The following is a 17,498-nucleotide window of genomic DNA, read 5'->3' on the forward strand; positions in this document are numbered from 1 at the left end:
TTCCCTCAGCGTCTATCTGTGCCTCCTGTTCTTGTATGACGTATTTGCAATGTTGTTTTGTAACACTGAAAACTGGTATCTAGATGTGCATCCAGAAGTTTCAGAAGAGACCGGTCTGGATGAAGACCGACATGCATTTCCTTTGCTTTGCTTTGCTTTCCCTTCTGCCCTCCTCTCCCCTCTTTTCCCTTCCCTTTCCTCCCTTGCCCTCCCTTTCTTTCTCTTCCGTTCCCCTCCCCCTTTCTCCTCCTTCCCTTCCCTGCCAATCCTTGTTTCCCTTTCCTTTCTTCTTCCTTTCCTATCCCTTTTCTTTTCTTTTCTTTTCTATTCTTTTCTTTCTTTTCCTTCCCTCCCTTTTTTCCAATCTGATCCCCTCTATTTCCATCCCATTCTCTTCCTTCCAATTCTCTCAAATCCCTTTTCCTCTCTCTTGTTTCCTTTGCTTTCTACTGTTCTGTTTAGGTTCATCCAGGACCTTCACATGGTAGGTAGCAAAACCTACAGCATTATGCTATGCTTGCAGCTCCAGAATGTAGTTTTTCCCGGGCTTTGTGGATGATACATGTGTGGTGAGTTTTGACCTCTCCCTATACCCTCTATCTGCTCTGCCTTTTTTTCTCTGAACTTGTTGAGTTCTTCTCCCCCTTAAAGCCTCCTGCTCCTTATCACCCATCTTCCTGCCATCAAGCCTTCCAAGCTATGCTAAGATGCTATCCCTATTATGACTCTGGCTCTGGCATGTGTTCTTTCTCTCAGGAATGTGGCTTTTGCAGGGGCACAACTTTGATCATGAGAATCTCTCACACCTCTTGTAAGTGGAAGTCCTGTGCCTTCACATATGAATTGCAAGTTTCAGACTGTTGGCCTCCTCTTTACAGTGATGACCAAATGTCAGGTATCTAAAACTCATTCATCTTCCTGGAGTCCCTGAGATCTCAGGAAGGTTAAGGTGAGAGAAAGAAGACCTATGAGGTGGGTGTAAAATTTGAGGTACACCAATGTTGTTAATTCAGATAATAACATTTAATGAAATATTTTAAAAGTTTAAATTAGTCTGAAAATTGCCTGTTTGAAAAACATCAGAACTTTAGTATTTAAAGAGCATATAATGAACAAAGAAATGTCAATAAGAAATGTTTTATCTTGTGGCAATATCCTGTTAACATATTACTTTGTTTTGTGTTTGCACTGTGTATTTCTCACCAGGTGGAATGAATGGACCCATTGACAAGTGTATCCTCCCTTGATCATGTTAAAACTTCAGGGCTCATCTGTGAAGTGCCTATAATGTACAGAATGGAGGATGGGTTCAAAGGATGGCAGGAGAGCTTGGGATTCAGTTTCATGAACCACGCAAATGAACTTTAACAATGTGAGCCTGTTTCCTACTCATAGTATGAACATGGTAGGATGGATGAAAGATCAGATTCTTCACAGCTTCATTTCTGTGAGGTACTGGTGGAAGATGTGCAGTCCTGGAACTTCAATCTTGGTGTGGCAGGCAACATAACTGATGCTATTATGAAAGGCAATCTGAAAAATTGTACTTTATATCATGAATATGAAATTCTTGGTGTTTTCAAAATTTGAGAATAATCTCTCATATTTAAGTCCATAAAGACATCAAATCATGTACATTCAACTATGAATTCTGATACATTCTTTCTTGTATATCAGTATACATATTCACATATAAATGAGTATCTCTGTATGTAGGCACACATATACATCAAATTAATCAAAATATTTCTTAAGGTAAGAACTCTCCTGAATCCCTATAAAGAAGGAATGAGGTATAATTTTAAACTACTCTTTTCTTAATGATCATTACAATCCTGATCACAAGTAGTTTGTCATTTGCTAGGCATTGTGCAGCTGTGCTCCTCATTGTAAAGGAGGAGTCTCTATGTGAGTATATTAGGCCCAACTAGCCATTTGTTATGTTTATGAGTAGTTTCAGTGAATGACTGGATTCAATCAGGATGATCCTAGGAGGCCTTCCAGGGTCCCAGGAATCCAGGTCTGTGTCATGTGGCTCAAATGACCTTGTCTTCTGAGTGTTTATGTTTTTTGTAAAAACTTGCAAAAGTTCCTGTGATTACTTACTTGGCACTTCTGGATTTACTTGTTCCTTTTAAATTTTTTATGAATTTTATTAGCATATGTTTGCAGCTCATTCTGCCTGCAGTCATTGTGATGGGCAGGTGCATGTACATAGCATATCTTAATTCCTTTTAATTCCCCTTCCTTTGTTTTGGGAATTGTAAGGGTGTATTTTTCATCTGTCTAACCTGAGTTAATTGTAGCAAGTAATTTGAAAACAAATAAGGTTGAGTTCATTGAAACAGTCCCAGAGTAAGATTCCAAAGTCTCTCAGAAATGTGAGGCTGGGGGCTGGGGATTTAGCTCAGCGGCATAAGCGCCTGCCTTGCAACTAGGCAGTTGTGAGTTCGATCCCTGGTACTGATAAAAACGAAAAAGACAAATAAAAACCAGAAATGTGAAGCTATGAGGACATAATGGAAAATATTTTGGGCACATTTAGGCAGCTATCATACACTTGCCCTTGGAAATGGAGGCGTCCCTGAATCCCTGTACAGTTTGGCTTCTTATCTGAAGTATTCAAGCAATCTTTTTTAAAATTTGAGTTGGACTATAAAAATTTGCAGTAATTCATTTATTGAAAACAAAATAAATGGGAAGCTCTTATTAATGAAATCAAAATACACCTGTTGTGAATAATATTAGTTTATTGATGATAAATTTTCAAGATCAGTTGAACAATTTTGATTGCATGTAAAATACAGTGAGATGCCAATTTTATATGGTTGATTTTTTTTGTTTCCCTCACTTTTTTACATAATGCTGTTTGTAATTCATTTGTTTAGTATTTTTCCAACTCCCAAATATGAACTCTGGTTAAAGCTTTTTATTATTTGTGATTTCCTCTGTTTTCTTTCATTCTTGAATAAATGATGCTTTTGTTGGCACTTTTAGAATAGGTTTTTGCTCTGCAATTCAGGATGGCTTTAACTCACTTTGTAACCCATGCTTGCCTTGGAGTTTCATCCTCCTGCCTCAGCCTATCAAGTGATATGGTGACAGGCATGTGAAACCATTACTGGCTGAATTTAGTTTCACGTGTCCATGATTTTCAACTTTGTGGTCTGTGATTCAGGAACTATTATTCTTAAAGGCATTTTGATTGTGAGTTATTACTAAAAGATATTGAGTAGTTCTTGTCATTGTGTTATTTTTCTCTTGCTGATTCTTCCATTTCTTACTTTTGTTTAACTTCTTACTATTGTAGTGCAGGTTTGGTGGTCATCAATTTAACTGTTTAAAGGGCTTTTTGTCATGAATATTCTTTATTTTTCCCTAAATTTGTAAAGATATTTTGCAGAATATTATAATGCAATTAAAAGGTTTTTTTTTTTTAAATTTTCTATTAACTTGATATACTTCTCCACACTCTTCTGGTCTAAAACTGCTGTTACTTTGAAAGATTTTTCTTAATAAATTACTTGATGTATCTCTCATAACTTTTAGTATTCTTTCTTTGTTCTGGTTTTCTGGAATATTTCTGTAATATATTGTGGTGAGATTCCTTTCTGGGCATATCTATTTGAAGTCTTAAATTCCTTATTATCTAGCTCTCCATTTCAAGGCCTAGATTTGAAAAATTTCTGCAATAATGTCGGGGAATAAACTTTTTTCTCTTTTCCAGGCCTTCATTGTCTTCTGAAATGCTTAGGTTAGGTCTTTCAGAATCATCTATGAGCCTCACATTAACTTGTCATGATTTATTTGGTTACAAGAACATTACTGTGTTATCTACCACATCATTCTGGTCCTCAAGGTTTGATATTTTGTCTTCCAATTGGTTATGGCTGCTGGTATGGCTTTCCATTACACTTTTCATTTCCAGGACTTTATTCTTTTATCTAACCAGAAATTCTTTCCTAGGGCATTCTGCCATATTTTGCATATGAATTCACTGAACTGTTTGTGTTTTATTTAAACATTTCAAACATCTTATTAGTTAAAACCATTGCTGTACTTATTTAAATTCTTTTTGAGTTTGATGAACATTTTATGCATTTGCTTCCTTGATATCTTCAAATGTTTTATCATTTGACTTCTGAGGTCTTTACTGAACAGTTACTCCACTTACCTGGCTGTCACCTTCTGTGGCGTTATGAAAGTCTGGGGCATGTTACTGACTTACTTCTCATTATTCCTGTGCTATTATGTTGAGTGCTGTAGGTTACTTGGGCTAGAAAGACTTCCTGCCTAGGATCCCTAGCCCTGAAATACAAGCAGAGTACAGGTACTGTTAATATCTACCTGCAAAAAACCAGTCATATGTAGGTATGTGACATAGAGCTAGTTTAATTCGTTTTCTACTTTGTCAATAAAGCAAAAATGCAAAATTTAAAAAGAACAGACAAAAGGCTCTAAGACGTAGGTTAAAAAAAGGATTTAAAAGTAAATCCTAGGAGAAAAAATTAGAAAAACAGGAGACGTGAAAGAAAGAAAATGCATCAGAAGAAAGAACATCATTTATTTATTTATTTTTAATCGGTACTGGGGATCGAACTCACGACTGCCTGCTTGCAAGGCAGGCTCTCATGCCACTGAGCTAAATCCCGAGCCCCCGAACATCATTTTTTGATGATATGATATTTCCGTGCATAAATAGGTGGAGTGGGGAACAGGGTTGGACAGAATATGTGTGAGAGAAGGAAAAAAGGGGGGAAAAGGAGTGTTTTGTATGTGGAAAATTAGTAAAATCTTTAGGTATTCTTTCTGCCCAATTCATAAACTTGAAAAAACCTACATTAAAGGACAATACAAAACCTTTTCGTGGAGAACTTGACAGATCATTGTAAAACATCGTATAAAACAACATTTAAACCTCATTTACAGTTTTTAATAAGCGTATTACCCTCACATACACTGTAAACTAGAAAAGAAACAGAAAGGTTAAGTTTTAATAGAAACTTTCATATATTTAAAAAAGAATGGAGAGGGGAAGGGTAGTGTGAGATTGTGCAAGTGGGGGGACCGGGAGGTAAGAGAAGGGGAGTGAGATCCAACGGATCCTGAAGGAGGAAACAGGGAAATGCAGCACAACTGATAACCAAAGATACACTATTTTAGCAGCACAATAAAACAACTCTTGGTGTGGAGGGTCCAAATGAGTTCTGTTACAATACTATTAAACTTCGATTACTATACAAGAGAGGAATGGGTAGAAAAGGACAGGTAAAAACAAGTATTAAATAGAAGATGTGTGGCTGGGGATTTAGCTCAGCGGCATAAGCGCCTGCCTTGCAACCCGGCAGTTGAGTTTGATCCCTGGTACCGATAAAAAAGAAAAACACCAAAAAAAAAAAAAAAAAAAAAAAAGAAAATAGAAAATGGAAGAGCTGTCAGACAGGAGAAGGTATAAGGGGGAAAATAATTCAGGTAAGGAGAGGATGAGATTAAAGATGGAAGGTTAGAAAAGAGATTGGGAGAGAGTGTCCAACCACTGAACCAAAAGTCAAGTCCAGATAACATCCAGAATACCCTGTGTAGTGGCACATGTGAGTCACCACATGGAATGCTTTAGTAGCAGCATATGAACATTTGTACACATAAGTAAAACAGGAAACTAAACATACAAAGAACTGGCATTCAACCAATTAAAAAAAAAAAAACCCAAAACATAGAACACACACACACACACACACACACACACACACACACACACACACACATACACACAGGAAAAACCTGTAAAGGCTCCACTTCTCAGGAGAGAGCCTTTGCTGACCTCAGAACTCAGGCAGGTCACCATTGTTTGTCTCACTGTCAGGTAGCAAACAGGTTCCCAGCAGGGAATCTGCTGCAGGCTCTGCTGTTTGTTCCACTCAATTTACCTTGCTCAGCTTCCTGTGCTCTGTGTCCAAGTTCTACTCCGCCTGTCCCTATGGCTGGCAGCGTCACTGGTCCCCTATGGGCAGGCAGGAAGTGGTAACTCCGCTCCCATGTGCCATTCTGATGACTTTTCTCAGTTCCCCTGCTCCTTCTTGCTGGCTTTAAATTTGGTCAGGAAATGAATGGTTTTGTGGATTGACAGGAAGTAATCTCTATAGGCACTTTTGTGGATTGTTTTATCCACTCCTACTGTTTGCCAAACAGGTTGTTCAAGCTTTGTAATCTTCATCAACCCTGTAAATTTAGTGCTACTTAGTGCTTTGCAGAAGAGAGACCTTGTGCAAGTAATTTAGTAGCAGTGAGGGGTGCTGGAAAAACTGTCACAGATACAGAGCTCAGGTGCCCTGGGGGACATGGCAGAGTGCTTGGTCCCCAGGGCTTTGTAGTGAGCCCTCCACCTCAGCAACCCATATGTCACAGCCACTGCAAATCCCTGAAGTTGTGTTTCATAGATTTCTTTATGCCTGCTTATGGGTTCCTAAGCAGGCTGGTGTCCTTTGTCTCTGTTCTAAGGAACACACTGGTCCTACCTCTGTCACTGCTGTCTTTGTGATTCTCTGGCTTGCACAAGGCATAGTGCCCTGATTTTGGGCAGTTTGCTCAGGGGCTGTGTCTGCAGGTGGGAGGAGTGTCAGGACAAGAGGGCAGGGGGTGATGGCTGTTCATCTGGGCACCAGTGAGTCAGGAGCCTCTGATAACTCCCTGGTGTTTCGCTAGGTATCTAGATTTTAGTGAGCACAATCATTTTTACAAAATAGAAAATTCTTGCAAATTTCAATGTAGCTACTTTGACTCTTCCCTTTAAAAGTATGGGACCATTTACTCTGAGATGTTTGTTGCTCTCTTAGAGGTAAAACTCAGAAGAATGGCTGGTTATGTTTTAAGACAGAGTAAAGTATAAATATGAATATAAATATTACAGGTCTTTGACATATTTTTTCTTAATTACTTAAAGTCATTTTTCATGTTGTGATCTTATTTATGTTCCAACTTTAATAAAATCCCAGGAATTTGCAAGGAAGTCATCCTCTCTACATTCCTGTTTCTATTCATTCTTCATCAGAGCACAGGTACTTGTTACGTAAGGATTATTCCCCACTCAGTCTTCTCTACTGACTCTGAAGACAATGGATCACCTCTTTTTTGCCATAATTGTCCTACAAAGTCTTTTTAAGTGACAAGGTCATCAGGGGATTGTGCTTGATAAGTATCTGAGGCACCGGGATACAGACCTTAGTTACATTTTTTGCTCTCAGCGCATCATCCTGTTTCTCTTACACAGCCTCAGACAAATGTCTGTGCTGTTTCTTAAACAAGCAGCACAGAGGGCACTGGTATGGCACCTTGTACACAGTAACAAAATTCCAACATCCTCAACTTCCACCTGTCTTATTCTGCGTGTGAAATCTGTACCTTACCTGCTGCCATTGAACCTGAGTCCCTAAAGGCAAATATTCTTATAAATCCTATAGGTGGAGGGTAGCCTGGCTTGTGTGTAAGGCACAAAGATGCTTTGACCCCTGAGTAAGAGGCTCAGATACAACCTGCAGGGGAAGGAATTCTGGTATTCAGTGGTGATTTGCTGGGAGAGTAGATTCTGGGTCATCACACTATTCCAGGTGTATCCCAAAATAATGAAGGACAAGCATGAGTGCATTTTAAAATCTTACTCTTTTTCTATATATTTCAAACTAAAATTTATTTTAATATTTAAAGGGAAAATATTTAGTGTTGAAGTTGGTGACAGCTTTTTAGCCAGAAAGGGCCCTCTATAATTTCTTGCAGGTAACAGTCCCTGATTTTGATGTCAACACTTCACCAGATGCCAAGGCCATCTTTCTGACATCTCCGTCACTGTCACTGACCTAAATGTCACATGCTTGTCCTGAAGGAGAAGACATGCAGCCCTCACACGTGAATGGAGCAGACATGGGCGACAGTGGATCCCCAGTGCTCACCCTTTCGCACAATTCTCCTTCTTTATTTGTCCCTGTTCTTACCGGATGTCTACAGTGTTAGCAGCCCAGAAGCTGAGCAGAGAGCCTCACTTGGAGAAGTAAACTGAAGCATCCTGATCAGTCCAGCAAAGTGAGTGGTCAGTCGTTGTTTCAAACTGACAAGGGAAGACCTTCCCTGGAAGATACTATGCAAATTCCTTGTGGGTGCAAGGATGTGGAAAGAGGTAAGAGATGGGTAGGAGGGCTCTTATGTGAACCAAATGAGGTACAACTTTTTCCATGTTTGGAGGAATAACAACCGGAAAAATGCCCACATTTTTTGCAACAGCAGGGAGAAGGCACTCATTGTGGTAATGGGATTCCTAAGGGAGTTACAGTTCACCCAGCCCTGCCCCTAAAGGTGGTTCCCAAGTCCAGCCTATTGGTGTGTGTGCAGATCAGGCTGTGGGAGCAGAGAGCCCACACTACTTGGACTCTTCCCTGCCTAGGAAGACAAAAATGCAGCTCTTCCCTCACAAGTACTGATCTTCTGAGTCTTGTATTATTAATATTATGATATGGAACTAGCAAACAGTTTCTGGTAACTACTGTTACCAAGAGCATTAGAAGCCTGTTAGAAACATGCTGGGTACAGGCCATGCCTGGACCTTGTGATTACACACTAAAAGGGGCACTCATGTTAAAGGAGCTTGGCAGGGGCAAAAGTTCTATCTTTTTCACCCGCAGAGAATTATTCCTCAGTTAAGAGCATATGGAACGTCCAGCAATTGGTTTTTATGCACTGATGAGCATCCTGTCATTCTCCTCACTTTCTCTCCATATCAGATTTGTCAAAATACATTGACAGGAACAGTTTCCTGGAGATCATTGCACAGAAGAACAAGGGATACCTTTGCCTTCACTTCATTTTTCTGAAAAACATAGAAAAATTCTTTCTCTGCATACTCATTCTTTTCATGGATGTTGGGCAAACACTGTCCTGAGTTCACAGAGCAATTGCAGATTCCGTACTTTACCAGAGCACTTACCAGGCAAGTGTTTAGCATTCCTCTAAACATGCATCTATGAATGCATTTTACAAGGCCTCCATCCATGCTGGTCATTAAGGAAAAAAATATTAGTTCAGAGCTGCTCAGGGAGTTTCATTGCAGACCTCAGGGCCCAGTGCTGGGAGAAGATAAGCCTGTGTTTTTTTCAGTCAAAATTTTATTGACATCTTCTATGATTGGTCAGATAATCAACACACACAGTACACACTTTGGCAACTTAGCTTATGGGAGAAAAGGTAAAAGGTACTCTGTCATTTGTCCCTTAATTATGATTAAAACTAAAATAAAACGTGAATTTATAATTTTGGGGTCTGTGTGTTCTAAATAAAGAAGCAGTCATGTTTACATGATTTTTCTAGACATTTAAGACATTATTCTATATGTCCTTAATTTGATTAAGCGCTAGTAAATGAGATGAAAGAAATCCATACTCATTAAAGTAGTGACAAATATAAATAATAAGTTTAAACCATAATTTGAAGAAAACACTAACTTTTCAAGACTAAATTTACACAAATGTATTCATTTTCATACCCTTTTACTTGGATCTGAGAAACTTGCTTAAATTGTATGCTATTTTTCTCTTTCATATTATAGTATAATATCTGAATATTTCACAGTGAAAACTGAGTTGATTTATAAGGTTAATATTTTATGGATCCAAAACAATTTTGTAGAAAGTAGTCTACTAAAAGAACATAAGGGTCAGTCAAACAAATTAAATGGAAAAATTAAAATATGTTTTTGGTTGCCAATAATAGCTTTGGTGTAATGGTAATGTTTTGAGCTCAGTTTAATAATTTGTGTTGTGACAGTAATTGAGATGCCAATTACATACACCCCTCAATGTTTTCTTAATTTTTTTAGTATCCTGTGCTTTGAATGCAATATGTGTGTTACATATTGTTTGTTAAATACATAATTACAATCCTGAGTAAAGTGTCTGAACAGAAATTTTACTCTTTTATTTCTATTATACTTTATTCATAATTAATTTTTTGAGATGTCAGTAATCTGTGTCTTTGTTGTCTGCTTGCCCTTGAAAAATAAATTGCACCAGTCTGCAATCCCACCAAGGGTTGAATAGCCCACAGTCCTGCCAATATTTGCTATTGACTAAATTCTTGACGATGGCCATCCTTCAAAGGGAAACAACATGCTCAAAAGGAAGTAATAGGTGGCTTAGGGAAAAGGAAAAAAGAAAAAGCTAAAAGAATTATGTATATAGGTGTCTTGTTTACTCTTCTCTCATTGCTGCAACAAAATAATGACCCTCAAAACTAGGGAAGGAAAGATTTATGTAGCTTACAGCTTTTGGGGGATTCAGGCCAATCTTAGGGGCTCCAAGGCACAGTGGTGTGGCTGAGTGTCAACTGTTCATAGCAGCAGCAAACAGCAAGAGCAAAAGGGTACAAAGAGAAAAGCCCTCCTCCTTCTCTCCTTTACATTGTATGCTAGTTACCTGGTCCTACTGGGGTGCAGCATTGAAACTGCCAAACTGAGAGCTAGACAATTCACCAATCACAAATACTAATCTCAGCTGACTCCTTAACTACATGAAGCTTTGGAGGGAAACCCACACACAACCAATAAAGGTGTACAGATTAATAAGTATGTATATATAAAAGATAGATAAATATACTACTAACCTCTGCAAGTTCATCTGAAAAAACAGTTTGCAATTTTATTGATTTCTTGATCCTATTTTGTGACAATTCTTAAAATCTGAAGAACTACTTTTAAGTTAATAATGTCAAAAAATATTATCTAGTGTTAATAGGTCTCTCCCACAATAGAGCTGCATTGCTTTGCAATGATTTCTGACCTGCATTGCACCATATAGGACAGCCAGATGGAATTTCAGGCCCAAATCCTCCGGGCTCTGTTGCTCTGGGTCTGTGGTGAGAAACTGAAAATTTCCTCCATCTTTTTAGAGTGATATCTTTGTGCAGTTGAAAACAACTTTAAGAACAAGTAGAAAAGAATGACTATTTCTAAATAACACAAATAAATGCTGATTCAAAATGTTGTTCAAGAGAATATTATAAATGTTTAACTGCTTTATTTATATGAGAAAAATCTTGTATGTTTATGTATTTATGATCACTATTCATTCCTGACTATAGATGTCTGCGGTGGCATTATGATGACCCAGTCTCCAGGCTCATTGGTAGTGTCTGTTGGACAGAGCGCCACCATCCACTGCAAGTCCAGCAGTGTCTTCTACAGAGTAATTTTAATGAGAACTTCCTGTTACTGTATCAACAGAAACCACCACACTGTCGCAAACTGCCCATTTACTGGGCATCCACCCTGGGATCTGGGGTCCCAGATCAATTCAGTGGCAGTGGGTCTGGCACGATTTCACTCTCACCATCAGCAGGTTGCAGGCTGAAGATGTGGTGGATTATTACCGTCTGCAGGATTATAGTGCTCCTCCCACAGTGATTCAACCTCAAATACAAACTTCCTTTCAGAGCCTCCCCAGTGGCTTACTACCCTTGTGACCCAGGGCTTCAACACTTTCTCCTGCTGCCTGAGAGACTGTGTCCCCCTGATACATAAAGAAGTCTGCAGTGCTGAGAGAAGATAATGAGTCTCCTGGTCTCCTAGCTGCTTTGCTGTAAGAAAATACAGCCAAGACATTTTCATCACTGGCATTTTTATCATCATTTAGATATTCAAGTTATTAAAATTAGAAATTCATTACTTTGTAGTTGTATGAGACAGAATCCATCACCAGATTCCAGGACTGAAATCACAATACTGTCAGATGCTTTCCATTTGTACTTTAGGACAGACTATATCTCTTCCCTTTTCTGTATCTTGAGTTCCTTTCATCTCTTGACAGGTGGCCTTACTAAAATCTCCAGAGCGAGCAGTATTTCATTCCTGTGGCACTGGTTCCATAGTGACATTTGTATCTGAATATCCATTTCTGCTTTTCAAATATGAACACTAACAAATGTACTGATTTATATTGATAAATATAATTTTGTATTTAGTATCAGAGTAGTTTTCACATGAATTATCCATTTATTTTGGCATTTTTTGGAGATAGGTTTGCATTTTGCAGTTTAACTTGGCCTTGAACTAAACTGGAATCTCAGGCTGGCATTTAACTTGCAAGGTTCCTCCTGCCTCAGCCTCTCAAGTGGTGAAAACACAGGAATGCATCAGTTATCCTGGCTCAAGTTAATTTTGCAAGTCTAGAATATTTGATATTTCAGTCTATGATCTTAAAATACTGTCTGTAAGTGCATTCACATTGGGAGTTATTACTGAAAGGTATTGATTATTTCCTGTCATTGTAGTATTTTTTATGTTACTGAATTTTTTTTATTATTTTCTTGATCTATTTTTCACTTTTTTTAGTGCTGGAATAGTGAACTTCTTAAAAGCATGTTTCCCTAAATTTGAAAATATATTTTTGAGAATATTACAATGGGCAATGAAAGTTTTATTTTTTTGGACTTTCTACACTCCTCCAAGCTCTCCTGGCCTAAAATTTACACTGACAAATGTGGTAAAACTCTGATAGAATTCTTCTTTGTAAGTTACTTGATACATCTATCATGTCTTTTAGTATTCTTTCTTTGTTCTGATTTTCTTAGAATTTTCCTTAAAGTGTTGTGCAGAGATAATTTTCAGGTCCTGTTTACTTTGGGCTTTAAACGTCATATTATCTGGATCTACATTTCTGTGCCTATAATGTAAAGTTTTGTGCAATACTTACAGGGAATAAATGTCTTACAGGTTTACATTCTTTTCTCATTCTTGATTGTCTTCTCGAATTGTTAGCTTATGACTTTTAGAGTCTTCTATGATCTCTCAAATCAACTTGTCATGGTTTCTTTTGAATAAAGGAGAATCTCCCAGTCATCTATATCATTCTTTCCTCAAGTTTTGATATTTCATCTTCTAATTGGTGTGGTCTGCTTGCGTGACTTGCAGTTGTGTCTTTCATTTCCAGAAGTTATGCTTCAGTATAACTATAAATTCCATGGCAGTTAGTTTTTATCTTTCATAGTTTTAATTGAATTCAATCATCCCATTCTGTCCTCTTTAAGTTTCTTGAACATCTTCTTAGTTAAAAGAGTTCTTCTTATGGAAATCTTCTTTGAGTTTGTTGAATATTCTTTGCATTTTCTTAGTTGATCTCTTTAAATGTTTGATCCCTTGGTTTGTGAAATATTTCCAGGATACACTTTGGCCACTTTGCTTTCTGTCAGCTTTTGGAAATCTATAAAATTTGGAGTCAACTGATTCATTTATTTCTCATTATTCCTTTGCTTTTATATTGAGTGTTGTGTGTCAGTTGGTCTACAAATACCTACTGCTAGGGATCTCTAGCCCTGAACTGCTGGCAAGGGACAGGTACTGGATATATCCACCTGCAAAGAAGCACTCCTATGTTGGGGTATAATGTTGATCTGGTTTAGCAAGTTTTCTACTTTTACAATAATACAAGAATACAAATGATTACAAACGACTGAGAAAAGATGGTGAGGTACCTGATAAAGTTATAATTAAATTAAAGAAGAACAACTAAGAAAAACAGGAGACTAAAAGAAACACACTATAATAGAAAAAAGAAGTCCGTTTTTTATATTATTTTACATGCATATAATGGTGAAAAAGGGAGGGACCCATAGGTAGAAAAGCAAATTATTCATTGTGGAGATTATATCCAGTTTATAAACTCAAAGAAAACCTTTATTAAAAGATCATATGTCCAACTTTGATGAAGTAAAACTTGACAGATCAAAACCAAACATTTTAGAAAACACTTTAAATTCACAGGTTTTTTTAATAAGTATAGCCCCTCACTTGCTCACTAAACTAGAGAAAACCGATAATGTTCTAATAATAGGTTCAATATTCAAAAAATATGAGGGAGAGTAAGGAGATTGTGAGGATGTAAGGGGAGATGAGTCATTAACTGTGCGGAGAGACCTAAGTAGATCCTAAAAGAGGACACAGCGAAATGGGGCACAAGGAGTGAAGAGCAAACACTATTTCAGCAACACTGTGAAATAACTCTTGGTGGTTAGAACCTGACTGTACTCTGTTACAATATTATCGTTTATTGAATGCTCTTAGTTGTTTGTGGATATAAGAACAGAATAGGCAGAAAAAGAGAGACCAAAAATAAGCACAAAGTAGAAGATTGAAGAGCTGATAGAGTAGAGAAGGTATAAGGTGGAAAGTAATTCAGATAAGGAAAAGATGCAATTGAAGGTGAGAGGTGAGAAAAGAGATGGAGAGAGAAACCAATAGTTAATCTAGAATATTAGGTCGGATTGAATACCTTTGAGAAGCACCATCTGAAGAAGCCACAGGTGAATTAACACTTGGAGAGCTTCATAGGCAACAGCACAACATTTGTATGCTTAGGTAGAACATTGTCAACACTGAACACACACACACACACACACACACACACACACACACACACACACACACACACGAGAATACTTCAAAGCTCTAGCCCATAGGAGCCTCTGCTGACTTCAGAACTCCAGCAGGTCTTCCCTGATTCTGTCACTGACAGATGGCAAACAGTCTTCCCTGTTTCTGTCACTGACAGATGGCAAACAGGCTCCCAGCAGGGATTCTGCTGCAGGCTCTGCTCTTTGCTCCACTCAGTTTAGCTCACTCAGCTCCTGTGCTCTGTGTCCAAGTTCTACTGAGCCTGTCCCCCAAGGGTGGCAACCTGACTGGTGGTCTGGGGTTAGGCAGGAAGTGCTTAGCCCACCCTTGTGTGCCATTGTGATTATTTTTCTCTGTGCCTTTTCTTCTTTCTGGCTTTCAATGTGGCCAGGAAATGAATGGTTTTTGTGGTCTGGCAGGAAGTAATCTCTCTTGACACAGAGATGGACTGTGTTCTCCAGTTTCAGTGATTGCTTGTCCAGGTTGTTCATCTTTAGAGTCTCTCTCCAGCTTGAAAATTTAGTGTAAATGAAGGCTTTGCAGACAGGGCTCTTTTGCATGTAATTTAGTAGCACTAGAGAGCTTCAGGCATGAACAGTTGTGGGTGCAGAGATCAGCTCAGTGTGAAGTGCTGGGAGAGTCCTTGTTCTCTCAGAGCTTTTGGTTATTTTCTGTGCACCAGAATCCATTTGTCACAATCATTAAAAATTCCTGTGACTCTGTGTCACAGACTTCTCAGTGTGTGTTTCTGGGCCCCTAACCATGTTAGCCTTTGTGTCTGTTCTTGGGGATACAGTGGTCCTACTGCTGTCACTGTTGTCTTTTATTCTGTGACTTTCACTTGTTTTGTGCCCTGATCTGAAGTGGGAAGTGGCAAGCCTGTGTGACCAGCTTACTGAGGGGCCATGTCTCCAGGTGGGAAGAGAGGACAGGAAGGAACTAGGCAATTGCTGCTCTTCTGGGCAGCTGTAAATCAGGAGGCTCTGATAAGTCGCTGGAGTCACCTTGGGATGCCAGTTGTCTGAAGAGCATATTCCTTTTTAAAGAAGAGAACACTGTGGCTTATTTCATTGTAGATAATTTGCCTCGCCCCTGCCAAATTATGTGGTCATTTACACCGAGATCCTTGTTGCTGTCCTGGAGTTAAAACTCTATGACTCTATGACTGGTTATGTAAGGGAAAAATACGAGTTTAAATACAAATATGATAAGCCTTTGCACCATTTTCTTTCTATTCTTTATTTCTACTAAATTCTATTTACATGTATGTGCTTTGATTTATATTCCAACTTTAATAACATCCCAGGAATTTGTGAAAAAGTCACCCTTACTGTCCTCTCTCTGTTCACCTGAAAAAAAGTCCTTGTTACTTACAGACTCTTCACACTCATTCTTGTCACCTGACACTGTAGAAATGGGGCCGTTTCTATTTTCTGCCCTGTTTGCCATGCCAAAGCCTTTGCAAGTGACAAGGTCATTTATAGGCTGATCAGTAACTCATGCACCTAGGGAAATACAGATGTTAATTAAAACTTGTAGCTGTACATGCACCAATTTCTTTTATTCTCTTTCAAAAAAGTAATGAGAATTATGGGAGTAATAAAACCCAAAATGTTTAATGTTGTTGTAAAAAAGAGAGAAAAAAAGTGCTCTAAAAGATACAACTGCAAGTGTATTTAGGTGTGTTAAGACAGAGGACTATATTACTAATTTTTTTGGATCATTGAACACAACTGTTTGCAGTCTCACTGTTTGAATGTCCACTTTGTATGCTTTAATCCTGTAACTTGAACAACTATTTCTAAGATGACAATATCTAATCTATTAACTAGTGATTTCTTGCCATTTTTTAAAAATTCTGTATTACTTGTACCCTTATACTGTTTTGTATTGTTCTGTTTCTCCTTTAAATTATAAAAAAAAAAAAAAAAACCCTTCAGGCAATTGTCTTTGCTGTTCTCCAAAGAAGTAGCATCACATAAGGTCACTGGTCCCCTCAAGCAGAAAAGTTTTATTGGGACTCTAACCCTGAAGATGGAACTTGAAGACCTTGCAGACCATAAGAAACTCCAGCATGCTCATCTTCCTCCCTGCTGATTCTGAGTGTGGAATCTGTCGCTGAGCCACAGGCACTGAACCTATCTGAGTCCCAAAAATAAAAGTTCTATAAATCCTGTGCTGTGAAGAGTGACCTGTCTGGTGAATAAGAGACAAATAGATGCTTCTATCACATTTAGGAGGTTCTACCTTGACCTGCAGGAGACAAAGTTCGGGTCTCCAGTGTGGAAGGAATGGGAGAGTACATCTTGGTGATAGCACTATTCTCAGTGTATCCCAAAATAATGAAGGAGAAAGGCTACTGAACTTTCATATTTTCACATTTTTGTGTGTTTAAGACTAAATTGTAATTTAGGCTTTGATATATGAAGGAAAAGTATTCAATGGAGCCAGCTTTGAAATCACAAAGAGACATTTGCAGATACAAGCCACTGATTTTGATGTGACAGATTTCACTAGACTCCAGGACCTTGCTCTTTGTGGCATGTTACTCTCTGTCATTGATGTAAATGTTACACGTCCATCCTGGAGGACAAGACCTGCATCCCTCACAAGTGAGTGGGACATACATGGGTAATGGAGGATCCAGAGCTTGTGCTCTCACCCCATTCTCCTCCTTCATCTCCCCTGATTTTACCAGAGGACCAAAGGGTTAGCAGCTCAGGGGCTTAGCGAGAGCCTCATTTTGAAAAATTAAACTGTAGAATTTTGATCAGTCAAGCAGTTAGTACAGTGCTTTTGTTTCAAACTGGTGAGGGAAGACCCTCCCTGGGAGACACTAGGCAAATACCCTGATGGGTGAAACTATGTGGTAAATGGCAAGAGCAGGGTGGGAAGCCTCTTATGTGAGCCAAGGGAAGTATATTTTCCATGTTGGAGGAATGCCAGTATGAATGAACGCCACATATTCTACAGCAGTAGGCAAAAGACCCACACTGTGAATGGAGAGATGCCGTGAGCCCTGATTCCAGAGTCCCGACTATCTCGTGTGTATGCAGGTCAGCCTGTGGGAGCG

The sequence above is a fragment of the Cavia porcellus genome, unplaced genomic scaffold (genome assembly GCF_034190915.1).
Source record: "Cavia porcellus strain 051 isolate PalLab524CR breed Dunkin Hartley unplaced genomic scaffold, mCavPor4.1 scaffold_18, whole genome shotgun sequence".
Lineage (NCBI taxonomy): Eukaryota > Metazoa > Chordata > Mammalia > Rodentia > Caviidae > Cavia > Cavia porcellus.